Source organism: Zalophus californianus, chromosome 2 (assembly GCF_009762305.2).
Source record: "Zalophus californianus isolate mZalCal1 chromosome 2, mZalCal1.pri.v2, whole genome shotgun sequence".
In the NCBI taxonomy this organism is placed as follows: domain Eukaryota; kingdom Metazoa; phylum Chordata; class Mammalia; order Carnivora; family Otariidae; genus Zalophus; species Zalophus californianus.
The window spans coordinates 169,494,726-169,508,862 of record NC_045596.1 but is presented as its reverse complement, the minus strand read 5'-3'; the positions used below and the strand labels follow the sequence as shown (position 1 = coordinate 169,508,862).

The 14,137-nt window shown below is 39.5% G+C and overlaps 1 protein-coding gene across 1 annotated transcript in view; it reads left to right on the top strand.

Moving 5' to 3' along the window:
• Nucleotides 1-14,137, top strand: part of KCNU1 (potassium calcium-activated channel subfamily U member 1) — a 154,675-nt gene that overhangs the window by 100,122 nt on the left and 40,416 nt on the right. The gene's annotated exons all lie outside the window — the stretch shown is intronic.

Sequence of the window (14,137 nt, the reverse complement as noted above, 5' to 3'; positions counted from 1 at the left end):
TTGATATTCTGTATTTGGTGATACATTGTTCTTATAATTTTCTTTAGTTCTTTAGCCATAACTTCCTCATGTTTTTTACTATATTTATAATACCTGCTTTAAAAATCTTTGCCTCGTAAGTCCAGGGTCTGGGTTTCCTCAGGGACAATGTCTCTTGACTGCTTTTTTGCTATGTATGAGCCATACTTCCTTGGTATTTATGTCTTATACTTTCTTGTTGAAAGCCACACGTTTTTAATAACATAAAATGGCAACTCTAGAAATCATTTCCCTCCCTCACCCCAGAGTTTGCTGTTGGTGGTATTCCTGTTGTTTGTTTGTTTCATAACTTTTCTGAAATAATTCTTTAAAGTCTGTATTCTTTGTGGTGTGTTGACACCAAGTCTCTACACACTCAGCTTTGTGGTTAGCTAATGATTGCACTGAGATTTCCTTAAATGCCTTGAACCAGTAAATCTCTCCATCTTTACGAAGGGGCTCTGTGTGCATGTTGGGGAATGCCTTCAGCACCCTAGCAGCTTACATCTCTGTCTTAGCCTTCACTTCTTGTTTGTGCAGATTCTCAAGAAGTAAGACATTAGGGATGTCTTACTTATTGGGCATCATGTGCACAGTCCTGTACATGCAGGTGGCTCCTTTTAGATTCCTAGAATGAATAAATCAAAGCTTTCAAAGCTCCCATGGACTTCCCATTCTCGATCTTTTCTGTTAAAGGATTTTTGGCTCTCCTTTTGTTTGCCACACTGTATCTCTTTTTCAATTATCTGCAATTTTAAGCACTACTGCTCACCAGTTTTGGAAAATTCTCCAGGGGAACCAGCTATTCCCACTGAGGAAGCTCCGAGTCAGGTCATATAAAGACAAGGTTGGGCAGCTGGGTGGCTCAGTTGTTAAGCATCTGCCTTCAGCCTTGAGCGCCGCATTGGGCTCCCTGCTCCACGGGAAGCCTGCTTCTCCCTCTCCCACTCCCCCTGCTTGTGTTCCCTCTCTTGCTGTCTCTCTCTCTCTCTGTCAAATAAGTAAATAAAATCTTTAAAAAAATAAAAAGACAAGGCTTTATTTGTGGGTGGTTCTCTCCAAGGAGCTGTCATAAAACTGAAATAATGGCATTTATTATATTGTTATATATATATTATATATTATTGCAATATTCCTTATTACAGTAAAGTACTGGTTTAAAAAATTAGAAAATTTAAAAAGACTATTTAATCACAGCAGAATTTGCAACAAAAGCTTATGATAACCAAGCAAGGAAAGTCATTTACCAATGGTAAGTCAATTAAATTGTTTTTGCAACAGTCAATAAGGGTGTCCAGAGAAAATAAAGTTGTTTAATACTATTAACCTTTCAGCAAAAACAGTTGCTTGAAAAGTCGACATTGGGAGTAATGTTAATAGTCAATTAAAAAACAAGGCAAATGATTTTGAGTGGTGTCCCTTGGGTCCTTGTGAGTCAGCAAATGTTACTGATACTGTTTAGTTGTTGTTCATTAAGGGAGCCAATGCTGAATTTGAAGGAACTGAGAAATTAGCTTCTGTGAATAGTCTGCATGGCACAACTACCTCTGAAAATGTCTTCCAAAAAGTTGAAAAAACACTAATCCAATTCAATCTGAAGTGGAACCTGCTAGGATGTATAAAAAACTGATGGTGGTCAAAAACACATGTAGAACAGGAAAAAAAATCCTACTTCAACAGATTTACAAAACTTGTGAAATGAAAGTTATGTAAATACTATCATTATTCATTGTATTATTCATCAGCAGGTGTTTTGTGGAAAATATTTGAATTTATCATATTTATTTGGCCAATATTGTCAATGGTGAATTTCATTTGCTCTCATGGACTTTACTCTTAGTTCTGTGAATTTTTCTCAGAAATATAAATTGAATATTTTGACTTACCCTACCACAAAGCAGTTCAAGAGCTTAGCAATGATTTTTTTGGGCTCTAAGTCAAGATTGAAATTTTTCTGGAGAATTGCCCTAGATCACTATTATAGAACACTAAGTGGCTTCAAAACTTAGCATTCATTGTAGGTTTTACAATGTTTCTTAATGAAATCAGCATAACATTAAAAGACAAAACAGAGCTTATATGTGAAACTTATTCTATGATAAAGTCATTACAATGACAATTATTATTCTTTGAATCACAAATAATGCCTTCCTATCATGTCAAAAGTTAAAACAAGAAGTGAGATCACTATCTCCACACAAATTTGCAGTTGACAGATTTTCTGATCTCAGTTCCAGGAGTACGTTTTGTTTTTGTTTTTGTTTTTGTTTTGACCTCAACAGAAGTGCAAAGGAAATTTATATTTTTAAGTTCATTTAACTTTGCAATTGAGGCGTTCCCATCTAACCTTCCATTGCATGTGATTAACCTGCCATATAATGACCTACTATAAGACAAATACTGAGAGAAGAGTCTAATACAGTAAATGCCTATGCTCAATTAGAATCATATGCTCATGGAATACTGTCAGTATTTGGCAGTACCTATCTGTGTAAACAGACATTTTCAAAGATTATATATGCTAAAACTTATTAGGGTCAGCATTAACATATGAACATTTGCAATTAATTTTGAATACAGAGAACACTAACTCTAAATGCCAATTAAGGAAATTCTCTTTTATAATGTCTTTGTTTTTATTAGATCTGTAATACAAAAAAAAAATCTCCCCCTTCCTCTTCTTCCCATCCTCCTCCTTTTTGTTCTTCTTCACTATTATTTAATTATATTTTGAATATCATCAATGAGAAATTGTGAAAATTTAATTTCTCTTTTTTATAGTACTACCTGCATAATATCCCTTTTGCCTCTTGGCCTGTAAAATTTAACATACTTACTATCTGCCCAGCCCCTTCACAGAAAATAACTTGTTGATCCTGTTCTAGATAGAAAAGTTGATAGTATCTCATCAGATGTCTAGAAATTATAAGTAAAGATTAACTTTAGGATAACTTCACCAAGGCATTTATTTTCATCCCAAACTATTACCAAAAGTTTTGAGTTTAAATTAAAAGGTATTCAAGAGCTTGGAAAAGTAGAGGTTAATAAAGACTGCCCACATAAAAAGTGACTCTTCAATTACACAGTCTCCATTTTCCACTGAAATCAAAATTAATAATAATAATAATAACATAGAAGATTAAAGAATCAATGGGTAGAATAAAATAACCATTAAGACACTTGAAATCTGGTATGGTTATTGTTGGACTTTTGCCCTAGCATCTTGAGTGAGAGAGGATGGGTTCCTTTCAGAAGCTCTAATGGAAGAGGTTGGAAGATTTCACAGAGCATGTAATTTCTTTATTCTTTCACAGAGTGATGAGAGCTCAGACATAATTTGGAATCTATTTCCACGGAGATTTTGATATGGAGGAAAAAGAGATGATAGGAAATCATTTGCATTCTTGCAAAATAGTCAAGAAAGTACTCATCAGGAAGGCAGATACCATTTTTATTTGTATTAAGTGCCTGTATAATTCTATACAAATGTCAATTTATTCTAATGTACAAAAGACAGAGTGACAGACAGCTGAAAGCTTTGACAATGCACTATTTTGGGTCTTCCATTTGGTCTACATTGGCAGTAAAGAGGGACATGCCTGAACTTCTGCCTGCTGGGTGACTACTGCATTGGACCATGGAATGATCTTGTCCCTTCTCTGAAACTGGGTGAGAAAGATCCAAGCCAAAACTCACTTATCAGCATGCATAGTCGTTTCATAGCACAGGAGACATTTAGGAGAAACATACAAAGGAATTTTATTTGGTGGTGATTTTTAAATTATAGCAAAGTTCCCAGAAAGTTTGTAGAACCATTCTCTTTTCTACTCTCTCCCTATCTCTCTCTTCCCCTCCCCCTTCCTCCTTCCCTCCCTCCCTCCCTCCCTTTTTTTCCTTCCTCCTTCTAAATGGCTGCAGCTAAGTAAACAACATTGGAAAGTTCCTTCTGGAGCTTAAGCAGTAGAGGTAGAAGGTAGAGCATCCAGATGGTTTCTTGATGCAACAGGCTCAGCTTCAGAAAATCCCGATGTCACCTTCATAGTGACACATAAGAGAAGTGAAGGATTTGACATGCTGCAGAAACTTAATTTCAAGTTAGAGGTGACCAGAACAAGATGAACATTCCACTTCTTTCCTCCTTTGTTCTCATTCATCCTTAACTTAAAGAGCTAAAACATAGGGAACCTCTAAGTGAGAGTGCCTGTGACCTTCCTGCCTTGTTAAGGCTACCTCATCCTGCAGATCCTCTTCTATGGCCCCCATACATGAAAAAACCCTAACTCTTACCTTTCATCCCTAATAACAGCTCAGATTTAATCACTTCTTCTTCTTGTTAAGGAACACTAACCACAGCCTTTTCCCTCCCACCAGAGGCTCCTACTTCTAACTTTTCACCTTTAATCAAGGCACGCCACTTTTAAAAAGGAGCCGTCATGTAGCCCATTGAGCAGAAGGAGGGCCCCATGTCCTGAGTGATCCCAAGTGGCCTTCCCCTCCATTATCCCCATTGCTTCTTGACAGTTCACTGGTGCTAAGTAAAATGTTCTAACACTCAGGATACCTTTATTCAATGGCCTTCCCTCCAGTGATGGCTTCCAGATGGGAGGAAATTTTAAAAGTTTGTAGCCCTCAACACATCATTAGATCCTTCCAGTGTTTCCAAAAATCTGTAGTCCCCAGCACACTGATAATCTCTCTCCATGTTGACATTCAGCAACAGGAATGTCAGAGAAACTAAGGAATGTAGATAAGGAGACTTCATAAACAACTTCTTATTTAGAGAGAAAACCCAATAGTATTCATGTACCCTGAAATTACTTGTGTTTCCTCTGCACAATTTGTACCTTTCCATTTGATACCCCTTCCCTGTCTCTCTCTCTCTCTCTCACACACACACATGCACACAAGCACATGTATACAAGCACACGCACACACTAAAACCAGTAACATTGTGGTGGATGCTATTTTTTCCTGTCTTAGTTTCTTCTGAAGGATTATGATTATTGGTAATTGCCCAGACCAAGCTTCTTACCTGGTGCCTAAGGAAATCGTTTTGGTCATGCTAATCTCTGACTCAAGCTCAATCCCATAAAACCTTAGAAAATGTATCAATACAATGAAAAATTAAAAACTAGCTAGTTTTCAGATATTTCAATTCCTACTCCCACCTCCATATCCCACCAAAAAAGTAAAAGTCTTTGGCCTGAAATTCACATTTGCTTCAGTAATGTATGTTAGGATCAAAAGTATCAGTAACTGACTTGATTGTTCAGTTCCTAGTCCACTGAACAGAGAAGACTGTATCCCAAACTCTGTGGAAAATATTTTTCATTTAGGCCAACCTCTGTGTTTGGCATGTCATTTGATATTTAGAAAGGTGTTGGGTGGTGTGGGAAAGAGCATCTAAAAATACAGCCTCATGCTGAAAAGATTGGCTATGGAGCTTGTTCTCCTGAGATGTGTGGCTTGCCCCAATCCCCAGGCTCTTCTACCCAGGGCACAAACTCCAGCCTTTATTAGAGGTACCTGCTGCTTCAGGTCACGCCTCATTTGTCCTCACATTGTAGAAAATCCCAAATGCAATATCCATAAGATATAAAGGGATTTAAATGAGGGTCTGTCTGGGGAATGGGCAAGGAAGAGGGAAACTGTCTTTTTTATCTTTCTCCTTGATCTTCTGTCTGGTAACCATTTAAATTCTGAGATGCCTACATGTATGTTTTCATAGAAAACGCTCTGCAGAAAGCTGTCAGTTTATAGTCATCAGAAATAAAGCAAAGCTTAACAGAGAGATGCTCAAATGTGCGTTCAGATGTGGGTTTATCTAATAGAAACACCATCCTATTCTTGCCTTCAAGAGTGGTCCTGGTCTGGGACCACTCTGACCTTGTGTTTCACTTCTAAGCAAGAGGGTGGAAAAAAATGTCTTTGTGGAGATTTTAAATTGTAAACATTGAAAACAGAGGCCATGGATTTGATAGACTCCATCTGTAAAGCAGCATTTAAAGGCAAACAGAACACTCTATTCTCAGCTGATTTGGTTTACATTAGCACAGAGTTTATATTCTCCTATGTAGACTAAAATAAGATTACACTGAACACAATGATATCTTGAATTTTAATATGTCTCCTTTTTAAAATGCCATTTACAGATTTTTAAAAAATCATACCCACAAACTTCACTATTAAAGTTTATAATACCACAATGATTTCTTATGCAAAGAATCAAGAGACAGGAACCAGAGGAAGGTTGGAAGATATGATTCTCTGTATGTTTTAAAACGTGGGTCTCTGACCACCCAACTATCTTTTCTTCCATTGAACATCAACCAAACCCACCTGTAGACAGAGGTGTGGAAGGTTTTCTGGGCATGGTGTTTCAAGTGTTTTATTCTTCCTTCCCTTTCCCTCCCTCCTTAGGGGCTTTTCCCCATTCTGGTAGTATAGTGCCCAGTTTTAGGACTGAAAGTCTTCTGTCCTGGGAAACCCCAGGTCTGAGCACACAGTGGCAGCCATTCCCCTCCATTCCTAAGGCATCCCACATGGCAACCAAGAGGGCATGATGCTTTGGAGATAACCAACCTGCTGTCAAAACATGGAATGTCCCACGAGATTTGAGGGCTGGTTTTCTTGCATTTTACCTGATAGTAAATGAGTCTCAGCAATGATATCTGGTCAAACTGGAGGTTAAGGCACAGAGCCTGGTGCACACTTTTCCCTTCTCATGGAAAAGGAAGTCTTCACAGAGGCCTTTCTAACAGGGAAGGTGGACTGTGTTCAGTCCTCTTTCCTGAGATTCTTACATGGTCTCTTGGTCCTGAAAATTTCTCAGACCTCCCAGGAACCTTTTCCATTTGCTAATACGCAGGTTCCGAGGGAAATGGACTGTTAAAAATTATCCATGATTTTAAACCTTAAGTTTCCCTCCAAGGTAAAAAATAATGCCTTGTTATGAATAAGTGGCAACCAGGTGAAACCGAGAAAAATGAAATCATAATGTGGCCGTAAAGGCTCATGTTCTGAAATTTGACGATCGCATGCATGTAGTGTGTAAGGGTGTGTGTAAATGTGTGCAAGACAGAGAAAGAGACAGGCACAGGATAGAGTGGGAAGCACTGATTATACAACTTGCTCTCACATTCCCAAATTTTAGGTGATTGTCTTCTTCCCAGAACACAAAAGGTGGTAGTCAGAATTGACAATCAATTAGTATTTTCAGATTAAATATAAACTGAATAACCTCCGTCATTATATACGAGGTCATTAGAGAGAGGGCAGCTGTAGCCTGCAAGATACAAAATCCTTAGCAGCACCAAAGTCATCAATGGAACAGAGGATTTTCCCTCCATTTTTGGTGGGAACTTGATCACTACCTTCAAGATACAGTTTCAGTGGATTTTTCTGAAGATTGAACCAAGAAAGGCATTGAAACTCCTGGACACCCTGACACGTTACTCCCCGCTCCTTTCCAACACTCAGCCAAAGGACTTGTCTTTTCTATGCTAAGAGTTTGAAACTTGTTACTTTTATTTAACTCAAGTCTTGAGCAAAAGAAAAAAAAAAATATATATATATATAGTTCTGCATCCAGTCCAGAAAATTCCCTCCTAAGAATTTACAAGCCACCTATGGAGTTTTAAAAAGGCTTCAGATAGAATGGTTACATGCCAGGGTTTCCTAACACATCCAAAAATGAGGCCTGCGAAAGACAAAAAAAAAAAAACCTGTCAGTGCCTTTTAAACTTTATAATAGATATTGTGAACAGTGGAGGATCTCATCCATTGGTAGATCATCTTCAAGAATAATCTGAGTCAAGTCTGTAAATTGGAGGAAATAATGACAGCAGACTTTTACACTCTTGGATACTGTGCTTTCTGACCTGGCACTGAAACCTACACCGCCTTAACAGAGGACTTCCTACATGGTTTGATCTCTTTCATCAGAAGCCACCATTGGAAACTAAAGGCACATGGTCCTTCACTTATATTTTCCTTTAAGTGATAGGATTCATACAGGATAAGTTGCTATGGACATGGAAGAATAAAAGTACTCTTCAGAATGGTTCCAGAAACCAGAGAGGAAAGAGCCTGCCTTCCTTAGCTGGGACAGATTCAAGCTTGTACTCACAAGGCAATTGGCTTCATGCATACTACAACAGCCCAGAAAAGGGCAGTCATCAGCAAAGAAAGCTGGAGCCCTCATTCCCATGCTGCTCTGCACATCCACAAGTGGACTGGCTACAAAAGCTATTCTCACCCAGCACACTAGACCTGTCAGCCTCTAAATATGGCAGTCAGAGACCTAACTCTGAGGACATTTCAGGATTTGATGCCTCCTGGATGCACCAAGGTAGAAGTATCCTACTTTGCTTGGGCAAGGAGAAGCCTATCTTGTGACCAGTGAACTCCCCTGCCCTCATCCCAAACATGTCCTGCTGAGGGCCTTCTCAGGTAACTCCTCCCATATTGCTTGCTAGCCTCTCCTACACAGAAAGGTCCCTCACTCAAGAGGCTTTTGCCTATGGTTAGGATGTGGCTTTTCCTTTCTGCCCTGGATGACCTGGATGGTGTTCTGTGGCTCTTTTTTCCCCTGATAGCATCAGCCTTTGTGTTCTAATCTTCATTTCCTAGTTATTAAGACTGCTAGTGCCACACATTCCCACAGATGATGTATTATTCTCTTTAGGAAGGTATATTTCTGCAAGGATCATGTCATTTGCAAGGCATATGGCAGAAGGGAGCTATAGTTAAGGGATGGTGAAATAAGTTGCATCAGGTTTTGGTTGGCAAGGACACCAGATGGATGCCTTTATGATGAAGTAGGGCTCCTCCAGCCTTTTCTTTTATGCAGGTCTCCAACAGGTGTTTCCTCTAAGGCATATCTGTTTTCCATAACATTAGAATGAAGAAAGATGTTGTCTGTGACAGCTTGTGTACATAGATCATGCTTTTATTATGATAGAAGAGTGTACAGTGATTGATTTGGTATTCCAAGTCAAGCTAAAATGTGCTTGGGAGAAGATCATTTTCCATTTGCCAAAAGGGCATTTAATTTTCAGACCAGGAGTCTTCATTTATTATGGGGATGGAGGAGGGGGCAGGAAGAGGGAGAAGGAGGGGAAAAGTAAAAAGGCTGAAGAAAGTGACCAGAAGAAAAATAGTAGCAGTTGTCGTAGATTTGGGTGCCGAGGGTAGGGAGCAGGAAGCCACCTCCCTGCAGGTAACTTGGTTATATTATATCGACATGACATCTGAGGGACAGTGTCTAGGAAGCTACAAGTGGAGAGAAAAATAGATTCTGTGAAGGAATAACATAGCCAGTTCTCCAGATCCTGATAAAAATCAAAAACAGACTGGTCTTAGGTGTGTTCCCTCGTGAGTTTCTTTAACCAGCTTGGCCTAAAGCCATCACCACTGTCCTATGTAGTATCATTAAAAGAGCCTGTGTGGCTCTTAGAATTTAGGGTTGGAGCTGCAGAGTTAAGGATATTTAAACCACCAAAAGGCATGCTAATTTGAAAGAATAAGGTAACCCATTTTGGTCAAACTGACCTTGAGGCTTACAATGCAACATCTTCTAGCCAGGTAAATGACTAGAATCCACTAAGTTTACAGGGATGTCATCAATGGGGAAGAATACAAAGGATTGCATCTTGGCCTTGGCCAATCTTGTTAGCAATAAGCTCTTAACTTTCCAAACTCTTCTCCCATGTCAGCTTCTCTGGGTCCTTTCTCTATCCCATTACTTTAAGTCTGACACTTCTAAGCTGACCATCTTAAGTTCCTTTGTCTGGAAAATTATGACTTAAGATAGTAATTTAGAAACTGACTAGGTTAAAGAGATCAAAATTGCTTGATATTATCCTAGAGTCTGAGTCTTTGGGCCAGGTGTTGAATAACAAACTGTATTAATTCACAGAAGAAAAAAAAAACCCTCACCCTGCAGCACAGAGCACAACATGTTGTATTTTTCCCAGGACATATAGTAAAATCTCTCAGGAGAGTGCTGTCATAACATACTGTTTACCACGGCTGAACCTACAGTGTGACACTATACAGTATGTCCCAAAAGGTATTTCAAGGATATTTTTAAATAAATAAATGAATAAGTAGATGGTAAATGTGTGTGGTCAAATAAGTGTAAAACACTGGATTATACAAACTTGAAAGGATTTCTTTTTTGTACGACTTTTTTGAACCTTTCATAACACTAAAGTGCAGTGTGACTCTCAAAGAGGGGACATTTTTCTCAAATTTTATTTGACTGCAGAAAGCATTTCCTCACAACTTCTCCAGTTACTAATATTCCATGCAACGTGTTTTTTAGAATTAGCATTTCTGTCAGAATAGGATGGATGTATGCTGTGGTAACAACCATGAAATCCCAGTGACTTAGCGCAACAAAGGTGTCTTTCTTTTTCACGTTACATGTCCAGCACAGGTCACTGAGGCCAAGGCACTCTGCTGTAGGCACTCATGTTCTCAGGCTGGTCATCACTACAGCGGGTCAGGAGTGAGCCTGAAGAATCACATGGGAGCTTGTCCCTACATCAGCCATCACTTCTCCCATTTCATTGGTCAGAACTAGTCATGTGGCCCCATCTGGCTGCCCATCTGCTAAAGAAGGAAAGGAAGATTGGATCTTCTGAATATCAGCAATCTCAACCTCAACATTCCATTCAAATGGCAGCTTTACCATTTGTTAGCTCTTTGACTTTTATCCATAAAACAAGGAGTGGTCTTTAAAGTCTGGTAGAGACTGAAATGGTCACTAAGTATTTCAGTCACTTCCCATGTTCCTCAACCCCCATAAAGTTAGCAGGAGGCATGTGACTAATTCTGGTCAATGAAATGTGATCAAAAATGTGTGTCACACCACGACCAAGTGGGATTTATCCCTGGGCTGCAGGGCTGGTTCAACATCCGCAAATCAATCAACGTGATACAATACATTAACAAAAGAAAGAACAAGAATCATATGATCCTCTCAATAGATGCAGAAAAAGCATTTGACAAAGTACAGCATCCTTTCTTGATCAAAACTCTTCAGAGTATAGGGATAGAGGGTACATACCTCAATATCATAAAAGCCATCTACGAAAAACCTACAGCGAATATCATTCTCAATGGGGAAAAGCTGAGAGCTTTTCCCCTAAGGTCAGGAACGCGGCAGGGATGTCCACTCTCACCACTGCTATTCAACATAGTATTAGAAGTCCTAGCCACAGCAACCAGACAACAAAAAGAAATCAAAGGCATCCAAATCGGCAAAGAGGAAGTCAAACTCTCACTCTTTGCAGATGATATGATACTTTATGTGGAAAACCCAAAAGACTCCACCCCAAAACTGCTAGAACTCATACAGGAATTCAGTCAAGTAGCAGGCTATAAAATCAATGCACAGAAATCAGTGGCATTCCTATACACCTACAACAAGACAGAAGAGAGACAAATCAAGGAGTCGATCCCATTCACAATTGCACCCCAAACCATAAGATACCTAGGAATAAATTTAACCAAAGAGGCAAAGGATCTGTACTCAGAAAACTATAAAATACTCAGGAAAGAAATTGAAGAAGACACAAAGAAATGGAAAAACGTTCCATGCTCATGGATTGGAAGAACAAACATTGTGAAGATGTCAATGCTACCTAGAGCAATCTACACATTCAATGCAATCCCCATCAAAACACCATCTACTTTTTTCAAAGAAATGGAACAACTAATCCTAAAATTTGTATGGAACCAGAAGAGACCCCGAATAGCCAGAGGAATATTGAAAAAGAAAAGCAAAGCTGGCGCATCACAATTCCGGACTTCCAGCTCTATTACAAAGCTGTCATCATCAAGACAGTATGGTACTGGCACAAAAACAGACACATAGATCAATGGAACAGAAGAGAGAGCCCAGAAATGGACCCTCAACTCTATGGTCAACTTATCTTTGACAAAGCAGGAAAGAATGTCCAGTGGAAAAAAGACAGTCTCTTCAACAAATGGTGTTGGGAAAATTGGACAGCCACATGCAGAAGAATGAAACTGGACCATTTCCTTACACCACACACAAAAATAGACTCCAAATGGTTGAAAGACCTAAACGTGAGACAGGAGTCCATCAAAATCCTAAAGGAGAACACAGGTAGCAACCTCTTAGACCTCAGCCACAGCAACTTCTTCCTAGAAACATCACCAAAGGCACAGGAAGCCAGGGCAAAAATGAACTATTGGGATTTCATCAAGATAAAAAGCTTCTGCACAGCAAAAGAAACAGTTCACAAAACCAAAAGACAACCGACAGAATGGGAGAAAATATTTGCAAATGACATATCAGATAAAGGGCTAGTATCCAAAATCTATAAAGAACTTCTCAAACTCAACACCCAAAGAACAAATAATCCAATCAAGAAATGGGCAGAAGACATGAACAGACATTTCTCCAAAGAAGACATCCAAATGGCCAACAGGCACATGAAAAAGTGCTCAACATCGCTCGGCATCAGGGAAATCCAAATCAAACCTCAATGAGATACCACCTCACACCCATCAGAATGGCTAAAATTAACAAGTCAGGGAACGACAGATGTTGGTGGGGATGTGGAGAAAGGGGAACCCTCCTACACTGTTGGTGGGAATGCAAGCTGGTGCAACCCCTCTGGAAAACAGTATGGAGGTTCCTCAAACAGTTGAAATTAGAGCTACCATACGATCCAGCAATTGCACTACTGGGTATTTACCCCAAAGATACAAATATAGGGACCTGAAGGGGTACGTGCACCCCAATGTTTATAGCAGCAATGTCCACAATAGCCAAGCTGTGGAAAGAGCCAAGATGTCCATCGACAGATGAATGGATAAAGAAGATGTGGTATATATACACAATGGAATATTATGCAGCCATCAAAAGGAATGAGATCTTGCCATTTGCAACGACGTGGATGGAACTGGAGGGTGTTATGCTGAGTGAAATAAGTCAATCAGAGAAAGACATGTATCACATGACCTCACTGATATGAGGAATTCTTAATCTCAGGAACAAACTAAGGGTTGCTGGAGTGGTCGGGGGTGGGAGGGATGGGGTGGCTGGGTGATAGACATTGGGGAAGATATGTGCTACGGTGAGCGCTGTGAATTGTGTAAGACTGTTGAATCACAGATCTGTACTTCTGAAACAAATAACGCAACATATTTTAAGAAAAAAGAAAAAGAAGAAGATAGCAGGAGAGGAAGAATGAAGGGGAGTAAGTCAGAGGGGGAGACGAACCAGGAGAGATGATGGACTCTGAAAAACAAACTGAGGTTTCTAGAGGGGAGGAGGCTAGGGGGATGGGTTAGCCTGGTGATGGGTATTAAAGAGGGCACATTCTGCATGGAGCACTGGGTGTTATGAACAAACAATGAATCATGGAACACTACACCAAAACAAATTATGTAATATATGGTGATTAACATAACAATAAAAAAATTAAAAGATTAAAAAAAAAATGTGTGTCACTTTGGGCCATGGCAGTTAAAAGCCCAGGCGTGTTTCTCCAGTCCCTTTCTCTTCCCTTGCCTTAATGACTAAGGAGGATGCATTTTCTAGGTGTGTGACTCTAAGATAGTACAGCCTCTGTACCACTCTGAGTGGCTGTGTGGAGCACAGACAACTCTTCACCTAAGGAATATATGTAGTGTGAGTGAGAACCTGTGTTATGTTCAGCCCCTGGAATTTTGAGGTTGTTTCTGCAGATTAAGCCTTCATTATATTACATGACTAGCATTGTGCCCAACTGAAGTGTGGGGTGATCACATGGAGGGCTTTGCCAAGACTTAAACCAAGATTAGAGCAGAGTTTAGTTAAATGCAGGCCAGTGATGGAAGCTGTAAAGAATACAAAATGCATATAATAAGGAAGGATGTTTCAACAGGAACTCATACAAAACGATATGGAAAGGAGAGGGGAGGAAAACAGGCCAACGAGAAAGATACCATTCATGACTCAATCTCACAGCCTTTTAAATTCTATCTTCAGGTGCCCAAAATACCCCCCATGATTTCTCCCAAATAATAGTAGCCTCACCACAGTAGCAAAATCAAGAGCAAATTAACTACCTTCAAGGCACATATAATGTAAGGTAAA